The 11,793-nt window shown below is 39.4% G+C and overlaps 1 long non-coding RNA gene across 1 annotated transcript; it reads right to left on the minus strand.

Annotated features, from left to right (window-relative positions):
* Positions 1 to 2,760: 2,760 nt before the first annotated feature.
* LOC118240607 lies at positions 2,761 to 6,622 on the minus strand. The gene is made up of 3 exons (XR_004775520.1): positions 6,600 to 6,622; positions 3,471 to 3,506; positions 2,761 to 3,155 (listed from the first exon to the last, which is right to left on the minus strand). It is a non-coding gene; the product is annotated as an uncharacterized LOC118240607 (long non-coding RNA).
* Positions 6,623 to 11,793: the final 5,171 nt, after the last annotated feature.

An 11,793-nucleotide genomic window follows, 5' to 3' on the forward strand; every position in this document is an offset into this window, starting at 1 on the left:
AGTAAACACAATACATGGAGTGTGCATTATGCTGCTGAATACAAATAGTGTAAATTATTTAACAAACAATAATTTAAGTTATTGAAATAGACATTAAATTCCTGAAATGACATTAATCTTACCATGTACAGTGAGGGTAACAGTGTTACTGTACTGTGATGTTGTTGGTCTGTCATGTCTCTCTCCTCTACACTGGTACTGATCCCCATTAACTACAGCATCTCCAATGATGGTGAGAGTGTCTCTGTGTACAGTGTCAAACACAGACTGAGCCACTGTAGTCCACTGACTCTGAGCTTTCCTCTTCTACCACTGATATGTCCACCCATCATAACCCTGAACCTCACACTTCAGAGTGACTGACTCTCCAGTGAACACAGGACTCTGAGGCTACACAGTCAGTGTAGTTGTGGGTAAATCTGTGGAAAGAGATGGAGAACACTGTATGTTACAGCTGACTGACCCCAAGTGTCTTCCTGGAGTCAATCTGTATTTACATATATTATAACAAACAGGTTAGACCCACAATGCTGCATTCGAATCTGTTAATCACTTTGTTTTGTGGAGATTATCTGGAGATTATGTGGGATCTGATTGTGATTGGAGTGTAAAATGTGAACACATGACTGTGAGTTATATAATTATTCCATCCAGTACCACCTTGGACACTTTGTCCAGTAATGTGACACTTGTAGGAGTAATGGTGGTGATAGTACAGTAGGAGTAATGTAGTGATGGTACATTAGGAGTAATGTGGTCATGGTACAGTAGAAGTAATGTGGTGATAGTACAGTAGGAGTAATGTGGTGATGGTACAATAGGAGTAATGTGGTGATAGTACAGTAGGAGGTATGTGGTGATAGTACAGTAGGAGTAATGTGGTGATAGTACAGTAGGAGGTATGTGGTGATAGTACAGTAGGAGTAATGTGGTGATAGTACAGTAGGAGTAATGTGGTGATAATATAGTAGGAGTAATGTGGTGATAGTACAGTAGGAGTAATGTGGTGATAGTACAGGAGGTTTTTAAAGTCAACAGAAATGAACACAAATGTTTTTATTGTCTAAAACGCTCCCAGCCAGTCCTAGAATTAAAATGGCCCCTAGTTTACAAATAGATACTACCCCACTGGAACCAGTTATCTACAATATATCCAGCAATGTAATAGCATTTTATTTTTCTATAATAAATTAGTGTATTACAAGTAAATTTAAGCCTTAATTAATGTAACTGGATTACATGTGAACGATTTATGTTACATTTATGTAAATACTGATTCACACCACCAGATGGTGATATTGCCTTGAGTACTTGGGTTACTGTAATTTGATTTCCTATTTCTGCTGTGGAAAGAATATGTAGAAAACATCTATTCTGTCTCTTAGAAAATGATGGGTAACAGTTACGTTAGGTGGCTTGAATGACTAAATGTAAGCAATGTATATCCATAGTCTCAAATACTAAAATGCATATGAAAATACAAATATATAAACTGAAGAGAGTTCAGTCAGGGACAGGACATGGTGTTCATGGTGTTTACAGTAAACTCAGTACAAGCGTAAATTCACTACATGGAGTCTTACCCTGCACTGTGATGTTCACAGGATTACTGCTCCAAGATTCAGAATTATAAAATGATTTTCTTGCTAACATACATTTGAAGCTCTGGTTAAATTTGAAGCTCTGTTTAAATTAGTGTAATAATAAAGATGTGAAATGTTTAAATTCTGACCTCACACACAATCACCCAATTATTGGAAAGCAAACTAACGTCTCTCTCATACACACACACACACACACACACACACACACACACACACACACATGTACACACACACACACACACACACTGAGAACATGTTAAACAGATTTTCTTATTAACTCTAGTTTTCTTAGTCAGTAAGTGATCGTTCTATATATTGTGAACTATAATATCCTGTTATCAAACATTTCCTTTTCTCCTTAACTAGTGAGTGCACTACATGTAGACTCACTGTGCACTGTGATGTTAACAGGATTGCTGCTCCCTCCAGATTCAGACTGACACCAGTACACTCCACTGTGGTATGTGTAGAGGTATCCGATGGTGCATGTAGATCCTGTAACTGATCCCCAGTCTGATGAACAGTCTGACACCCTCCCACTGTGTGTGTATCCTCTCACTCTCCATCCAGTAGAGTCACTCTGTCCCTCACAGCTCAGTGAGAGAGAGTCACCACTAAAGTGTTGAGTTCTGCTGGGACTGATGATCAGAGAGACTGGAGGAGACAGACCTTAGAAACAGAAATTATACATCACATATGTTATTGTTATTGTCTTATCATAGCAAGAGTGTAGATTGTATTTATGTGATTATCTGATGTTTCACACACACACACACACACACACACACACACACACACACACACACACACACACTGCTGTTTTATGTCCTCACCAGTGATCCATAGTGGCTGTGTGTTGCTGTACTGTGTCTGATAGGCTGGTTTGCCTCTCTCTGCTCTGCACACATAAACTCCTGTTTGATGTAGAGCAGCAGGACTGAGAGTGTAGGAGCCTCCAGCTCCTCTGATGCTGTCTGAGAGGAGCTCAACACAATACCTCACATAGCCATGATTTTGTGTTACTGGAGTTAAACATTCTCTGTAGGGAACAGATCTGTACCAGCTGAATGTCCAGCCTGTAGAGGAGTCTCTGACCTCACAGCTTAGACTCACTGAGTCTCCTTCAGTCAGCGAACTCTGTGGAGACACACTCAGTACTGCCTGGGCTCTCTCTGTAACACAGCAAATATAAAATCCTGGGTGTTTAAAATCACGCACACACAATAACAACCTTGCTATGAATGTCTATTGGCTGAATTCACAGTCCAAACTCACCTGACACAGTTAATGTAACAGCATTACTGATCTCTGAGCTCTGAGAGTCTCTTCCCCTGTACCCGCTGCAGGTGTATGTACCACTGTAATACTGTGTAACAGAGCTGATCATGTATGGATTGTATGTGGTGTGTGGGTAGAGACTGTAGTTATTCTTATACCAGCTGTATGTCCACCCAGTGTCTCCTTCTCCCTGTATGTCACATCTGAGAGTCACAGTCTCTCCTCTGAACAGCTGATTATCAGGACTTACACTCACAACAGCTTTAACATGACCTGCAGAAACATTAAACATTTGAAATTCTTCATTCAGTTATTTTGAAAACAAATAAATTACACAGATCTAAATCTAAATCTACCACACCAGTCAGTGCTGTCTGGTCCTGCACATGTTTTAATACTAAATAAATTCATTAATTATAAAATACATACACTAAAATGCTAAATGTGTAAATTAATACATTTAAAATAGCAAATTTTCATAAATGTCTAATGACATCATTCCATCATTCCATGTTTCATGTAATAGCTGAATAGAGTTAGTAATGGCAGTTTGGGTTTTAAATAATATATATACAGAATATAAATCACCTTGAGCAAGTCCAGCTTGAACCAATGAAATCAGCACTATAAACATAAAAGAGGAAACATATGAATATGAACAATTAATTAATTTATTAAAGAAAACACCTGACAGCAAAACATTTCAGACACAATTAAAATAAAAGTATCATCATGTACACACATGGGGGCATCGGTGATTTATGTTTCTGTGGACAGTGGTGTGTGCTGTGGTATGAGCAGATTCACTACTGCTGTTTCACAGTTCCACAGTGTATGTTACTTATGGACATCCTATCCAGCATTCTCTAAGTGTTTAGAAGATTTATGAAGAATGAACACACACTGTGTAACGTGGAGCGATAGCGAGCTGGACACAGACGCTGAGAAGAGCGAGATTTATTAAGAGCAAATCCAGAATCTGGGTCGTTAAGACAGTCCAGGGTCACAGCACCAATACGAACAGATCCAGGAAATATATTAAACAGAAAGAAAAACATGAAAATCTGGAAAATAAATCAACAGACAAACCGAGAGAAAACAGGGTACAGATACACAGACAACAAGGCAGAACCCAGAACACTGACTGAATAAACGTGAAACAAGACAAACGCTCAAACAACTACAGAAAACCAAAGTGCTCAAAATTCGCCTAAAATGAAACGCGTTTTATTTGTAAATTTGTAAAAAATTGTTTTGGACGCTTTTACGCCGCAAAATACGGCATTATTTTTTCACTACGCTGTAATATACATTGCAAAAACCATCAAAAATGGCGTATTTTACACCATTTATATGTTAGTTGAAATGCCGTAAAAAGCGTCGCTTTAAGGGCTCCAAAGGTTTTGGCGTGCTTACAACGGCGTTTAAAAATGTCATTTTATAGTATGATAATGAGCTCTGCCTATTGGGTTTGACAGCCAATAGACTTGAACTTTCTTCACCACAGAGACTAGCTATATTATTTGCGTCTTTTGCTTTATACCGTTAAAATAGCATTCTACATTTCCACCTTTTGCTTGGTGGTAATTGAGTTACCATCTTAAGAACCTTCCCCCATCCCCTCCCCCCAATCTCTCCTGTCACGGTTTCTCCAGTTGGATATCCTCTCCCACAGTAGTGACCACATCTTGGTATGGTCCCTGCACCTGAGAACGCTGAATCTGATGGTATGTAGAATTGCAGTGGTCGAGGTTTAAACTCTGTAGATATAAAGGATTATTCTTAATAAGCCGTATATTAAAATCACCAGCTATAGCAGCAGAATAGCGCCCCCTACTGTTAATGTAACCTGCTCTAATCCAAAGTATCTCAAAACATTGCATTGCAATCTCTGGGACCTGATATTACAATGCACATCACCTACAGAATGATGCTTTGAACATGCAACAAAGCTTTTTACGGTGTGTCAACTGACATATAAATGGTGTCAAATACACCATTTTTGATGGTTTTTGCAGTGTATTTTACAGCGTAGTGAAAAATAACGCGGTATTTTGCGGTGTAAAAGCGTCCAAAACTCTGCTTTTTTTCTGGGTTTTACAAATAAAATGCGTTTCGTTTGAGGTGAATTTTGACTACTTTGGCTTTCCATATGATGAGCAAATAACGGCTAGAACAATGACCAGCAAGACACTGAGGAAAACACTGGGTTTAAAAACACAACCAAACAAGGTAGATACGAGGAACAGGGGAACTAATGAAGGAGAGAGACCTAAATGAGAGGCTGAACTAACGAAACCAAAACAGGGAATCACATGGAAACGAAAACTAGGATGAAATGTTGTTCTCCATCTCCCCATTTCTGCTGATAACATGAAGCTTTGAAAAAGAATACAGTGGAGTTGAATATGCGCCATCTCTCTGCTACCATGTGGTAGTGGGCCTTTTGTTAGGGGGGTAGGCATTGGTCTTCCTGGTTGAGTACATGTGTATGTATGTATATGTGCATGTGTGTGTATGTATGTATGAATGTGAGGAGTGGGTCCTTTGTTGGGGAGGTTTTGTCTATGAATTGAGTTTCAGCAGAGAGACTGAGGTTAGTGGTACAGCTGAGTTACTGGGTCAGTGTTCAACTTGAGGTTGAGGTTCATGTCACAGGGTTTCCTTTCATATCTATAAAATGAAGAGTCTCTCTTGTGTCAGGCTGAATACAGCCAGTCTGTGTTGGTCAAGATCATTCTTCCCCCTCTTAATATAAGTGTTTTGTTTATATTACAAAAAGCAAAGGGGTAATAATGTTTGTCTTGGTCATTTCCTGTTGATCGTCACCTTCCTTTATTGTTTACTCATGTTACATTTTTTGAGATTGCAGTATTTTTAACCAGTTAGTCTGTTAAAATCTTAATATACACTGTATGTTACATTCTATCACATTTACCCCCAACACACAAAACAGCCCAAGCAGTGGATGATATCTGCTGATTTTCTGTAGGGTTTGTTTGTAGGTTGCACTTGACTGTTTCAGCATCACACAGCATGTAGGTTTTCCCACTCATATCTTTGGGCATTCTTTGGATTTGTTGTATTCTACTGACTTCTCAATTCCTAAATTATGTTGGTATGATCCAAATCTCAAATATACAGACTATCCGGTTTCTATAGTGATAGTGATGTAATGGCTGTCAACCCTGTGTAGGTAGTTATGAATCTTGGGGTTCTTCTTCACCCCACACTTTCACTTGAACCTCATGTTAGATCCCTCACTAAATCTGTTTCTCTCCTCTAAAACTCTACTCCATGGTTTCAGTAGCTTTTGTGTTGATCATTGTAATCATCTCTTCACTGGTCTTACTGTTAAACTCTGAAAAACTCATCTGCTAGAGTCGTAAGCATCCATATCACTTCCGTGATTCATCAGCTACGCTGATGTGTAGAAGTACGCTGATAACTGGTCTGTTCCCATATTCAGTACAAACATGTACCAGACCTTCTCTTCCTGCTCTTCAACCCAATACATCAAACAGAACCCTTTCCATAACACATCTGGATACAGTGAGAACACCTGAGCACATGGAAGTGAAACTCTGATCCTCGCTTCTGAGGGAACTACACAACTAACACACATAATCTCATCAGTCAGGATCCTCAGACTGCACATTACCAACTTCATACAGCACCTCTGACTCTAATGAAGACATAAAGAGAACATTTACTCACAGAGCACCACAGGGAGTGGACTGAGCTCCATACTGTCCCAGTAATCACAGACTGACTGACTGACTGTGTGTGTTAAAGACACATCACTTCCTGTGTTCTCAGAATTAATGAGTTATTATAATGAGGTTATTTTAAGTGTCTTGACCGTCTGTGGTGTGAGTACTAGATATAGTGAGGCCAAGTCCTGTGTTCTCTAGTCAAAGCACACTTCTGATAAAGAGAGAAATAGAGGGAAATATACATGTATAGAGAGAGGGAGAGAGAGAGAGAGAGAGAGAGAGAGAGAGAGAGAGAGAGAGAGAGAGAGGGAGAGAGAGAGAGAGAGAGAAGAGGTCGTGGTTTCCATTTTATATTAAGTGTCTCTACTGTGTGGTGTGTATGTAGGACACAGTGAGGCCAACTCTTCATCATAATTATAAATAATATTATTCATTTTAACTCATTAATTTAATGTAAATGTGTTGAAAGAATGTTTTGCAGATCTCTAAAACCTCCTTTAGTGGACACAGACTGTGTGGTTCCTTCCTCTTTACATGACGATCTCACATTTTACTTCTCTCTCTCAAAGACACACACACACACACACACACACACACACACACACACACACACTCACACACACACTCACACACACACACACACACACACACACACACACACACACACACACACACACTCACACTCACACACACACACATACACACATACACACACACACACACACACACACACACACACACACACACACACACACACACACACACACACACACACACATACACACACACACACATGAATAAAATGGAGGCATGAGCTCAGAGGGAGGTGAGTGTTGTGGTTTCTGTTCTATTTCAGCTGTGTAACAGAGGGAGGAAGTGCAGGGTGGTGGGTGTTATGGACTGTTAGAGGTGATAAAAAGTGACCTGCTCTCTACTTCATGTTACTGATACTCAGTGGTGTTTAACAATATTCATTTAAAGTGTGCAGAATCAGAATTCATTCTCTCTTCTTTCACCTGCACATTCTCTTTTCCACTCTCCACAAACTTTGTGTTGAGTTTGCATGGATCTGGTGTTAAAGTGTTTAGAGTGTGATCATCTTACTGTGGTGTCTGAGTGATGAGGGCTTGATACTAGAACACGTGTGTCTGTCCCTGTGTGACACCCTGAGGAATTCTCTAGTGCTCTTCCTCTGACTGCTACCCTTGTGTCCTGGAGCAGGACAAACTGCTCCAGGGGAGAGAAGTGGATCAGCGCTGCCTCCTGTTCCCTCCCCCAGCATGGAGGTCCTGGAACAGCACTAAAAGTGACCCACCCCAGTACACACAGAGGAAAGACTGAGACTAATAATAATAATATTTCATATTAGGTTTGGTGAAGGGTTGGCCTCACTATCTTACAGAAGGAAAAAGATTGTAAAGAGAACATTTACTGTTATTCTTCATATATTTTAACTGAATGTGTGTGTGTGTGTGTGTGTGTGTGTGTGTGTGTGTGTGTGTGTGTGTGTGAGTGTGTGTGTCATTGAGAGAGAGAAGTAAAATGTGAGATCGTTATGGAAAGAGGAAGGAACCACACAGTCTGGGTGCACTAAATGAGGTTTTCTGCAAAACATTCTTTCCCAAAGTATTCAACACATTTACATTAAATAAATGAGTTCAAATGAATAATATCATTTATAATAATTATGATGAAGAGTTGGCCTCACTGTGTCCTACATACACACCACACAGTACAGACACTTAATATAAAATGGAAACCACAACCTCTTCTCTCTCTCTCTCTCTCTCTCTCTCTCTCTCTCTCTCTCTCTCTCTCTCTCTCCCTCTCTCTCTCTCTCTCTCTCTCTCTCTCCTCTCTCTCTCTCTCTCTCTCTCTCTCGCTCCTTCTCTCTCCTTCTCTCTCTCTCTCTCTCTCTCTCTCTCTCTCTCTCTACCCCCCTTCTCTTTGTCTATGTTTATTTCCTTATATTCTCAGAAGTGTGCTCTGACTAGAGAACACAGGACTTGGCCTCACTATATGTAGCACATACACCACAAAGGGTCAAGACACTTAAAATAACCTCATTATAATAACTCGCATTAATTCTGAGAATACAGGAAGTGATGAGTCTTTAACACACACAGTCAGTCAGTCAGTCCGTCATTACTGGGACAGTATGGAGCTCAGTCCACTCCCTGTGGTGCTCTGTGAGTAAATGTTCTCTTTATGTCTTCATTAGAGTCAGAGGTGCTGTATGAAGTTGGTAATGTGCAGTCTGAGGATCCTGACTGATGAGATTATGTGTGTTAGTTGTGTAGTTCCCTCAGAAGGGAGGATCAGAGTTTCACTTCCATGTGCTCAGGTGTTCTCACTGTATCCAGATGTGTTATGGAAAGGGTTCTGTTTGATGTACTGGGTTGGAGAGCAGGAAGAGAAGGTCTGGTACATGTTTGTACTGAATATGGGAACAGACCAGTTATCAGCGTACTTCTACACATCAGCGTAGCTGATGAAACACGGAAGTGATATGGATGCTTACGACTCTAGCAGATGAGTTTTTCAGAGTTTCACAGTAAAACCAGTGAAAAGATGATTACAATGATCAATACAAGAGCTACTGAAACCATGGAGTAGAGTTTTAGAGGAGAGAAACAGATTTAGTGAGGGATCTAACATGAGGTTCAAGTGAAAGTGTGGGGTGAAGAAGAACCCCAAGATTCCTAACTACCTACACCTAGTTGACAGCCATGACATCACTATCACTATAGAAACCGGACAGTCTGTATATTTGAGATTTGGATCATACCAACATAATTTAGGAATACAGAAGTCAGTAGAGTACAGCAAACCCAAAGAATGACCACAGATATGAGTGGGAAAACTTACATGCTGTGTGATGCTGAAACAGTCAAGTGCAGCCTACAAACACCCTGTAGAAAATCAGCAGATAACATCCACTGCTTGGGCTGTTTTGTGTGTTGGGGTAAATGTGATAGAATGTAACATACAGTGTATATTAAGATTTTAACAGACTAACTGGGTAAAAATACTGCAATCTCAAAAAATGTAACATGAGTAAACAATATAGGAAGGTGACGATCAACAAGAAATTACCAAGACAAACATTATTACCCCTTTGCTTTTTGTAATATAAACAAAAACACTTATATTAAGAGGGGGAAGAATGATCTTGACCAACATAGTCTGGCTGTATTCAGCCTGACACAAGAGAGACTCTTCATTTTATAGATATGAAAGGAAACCCTGTGACATGAACCTCAACACACACAACTCCACTGGATTCTTTTTCAGAGCTTCATCTTATGAGCATAAATGGGGAGATGGAGAACAACAGTTCTGCAGTCCTGGAACAGCTCACAAACACTTTTATTTTCTCCCATTAATACTGCCTGACTATTTAACAATTAATCCCATACAAGAATCTCAGAAACAGATTCACAAATTCAGCAGATTTGTGAATCAGTATTACGATCCCGAGCGTCGCTGCATTCACCTGCTTTCAGTTTCTGTTTCCATCCTGGCTTTCATTTCCATTTGATTTCCATGGATTTCATTTCCATATGTGATTCTTTGTTTTGGTTTCGTTAGTTCAGCCCCTCGTTTAGTTTTCTGTCCTTCATTAGTTTCCGCTGTTCCTCGTTTCTACCTTGTTAGGTCATGTTTTTAAACCCAATGTTTTCCTCAGTGTCTTGCTGGTCGTTGTTCTAGCCGTTATCTGCTCATTGTGTTTGTACTAAGCCGTTGTCTGAGCTCTTGTCTAGTTTTCGTTTATTCAGTCAATGTTCTGGGTTCTGCCTTGTTGTCTGTGTATCTGTACCCTGTTTTCTCTGAGTTTGTCTGTTGATTTATTTTCCGATTTTCGTGTTTTTCTTTCTCTTTAATATATTTCCTGGATCTGTTCGTATTGGTGCTGTGACCCTGGACTGGCTTAATGACCCAGATTCTGGATTTGCTCTTAATAAATCTCGCTCTTCTCAGCGTCTGCGTCCAGCTCGCTATCGCTCCACGTTACACCGTGTGTGTTCATTCTTCATAAATCTTCTAAACACTTAGAGAATGTTGGATAGGATGTCCATAAGTAACAGACACTGTGGAACTGTGAAACAGCAGTAGTGAATCTGCTCATACCACAGCACACACCACTGTCCACAGAAACATAAATCACTGACGCCCCCTTGTGTTCACAACTTTCAGCGCTCTAAAGCACTCTAATGATGGTTTATCGTGACAGTCATGTCTTTCACTTTTGTTTAATTAGGGTACTTGTGAAAACAGCAGTCATTTTCCCCACTCCGTTTGAAGCAGAGTTTAGATGTACATTTATTCAAACCATTATCTAGCTTGTTAAGGTGTTTTTATTAAATGAACAATTGTACAGAGTGGTAACCAGCATGTTAAGGTGTTTATGCTTAAATTAACAATGATACTTTTATTTTAATTGTGTCTGAAATGTTTTGCTCTCATGTGTTTTCCTTAATAAATTAATTAATTGTTCATATTCATATGTTCCCTCTTTTATGTTTATAGTGCTCATTTTATTGGTTCAAGCTGGACTTGCTCAAGGTGATTTATATTCTGTTTATATATTATTTAAAACCCAAACTGCCATTACTAATTAGACATTTATGAAAATTTGCTATTTTAAATGTATTAATTTACACATTTAGCATTTTAGTGTATTTATTTTATAATTAAAGAATTTATATAGTATTAAAATATATGCAGGACCAGATAGCACTGACTGGTGTGGTAGATTTAGATTTAGATCTGTGTAATTTATTTGTTTTCAAAGTAACTGAATGAAGAATTCAAATGTTTAATGTTTCTGCAGGTCATGTTAAAGCTGTTGTGAGTGTAAGTCCTGATAATCACGTGTTCAGAGGAGAGACTGTGACTCTCAGATGTGACATACAGGGAGAAGGAGACACTGGGTGGACATACAGCTGGTATAAGAATAACTACAGTATCTACCCAAACGTCACATACAATCCATACATGATCAGCTCTGTTACACAGTATTACAGTGGTACATACACCTGCAGAGGGTACAGGGGAAGAGACTCTCAGAGCTCAGAGATCAGTAATGCTGTTACATTAACTGTGTCAGGTGAGTTTGGACTGTGAATTTAGCCAATAGACATTCATAGCAAGGTTGTTATTGTGTGTACGTGATTTTAAACACTCAGGATTTT

Source organism: Electrophorus electricus, chromosome 22 (assembly GCF_013358815.1).
Source record: "Electrophorus electricus isolate fEleEle1 chromosome 22, fEleEle1.pri, whole genome shotgun sequence".
Classification (NCBI taxonomy): Eukaryota; Metazoa; Chordata; class Actinopteri; order Gymnotiformes; family Gymnotidae; genus Electrophorus; species Electrophorus electricus.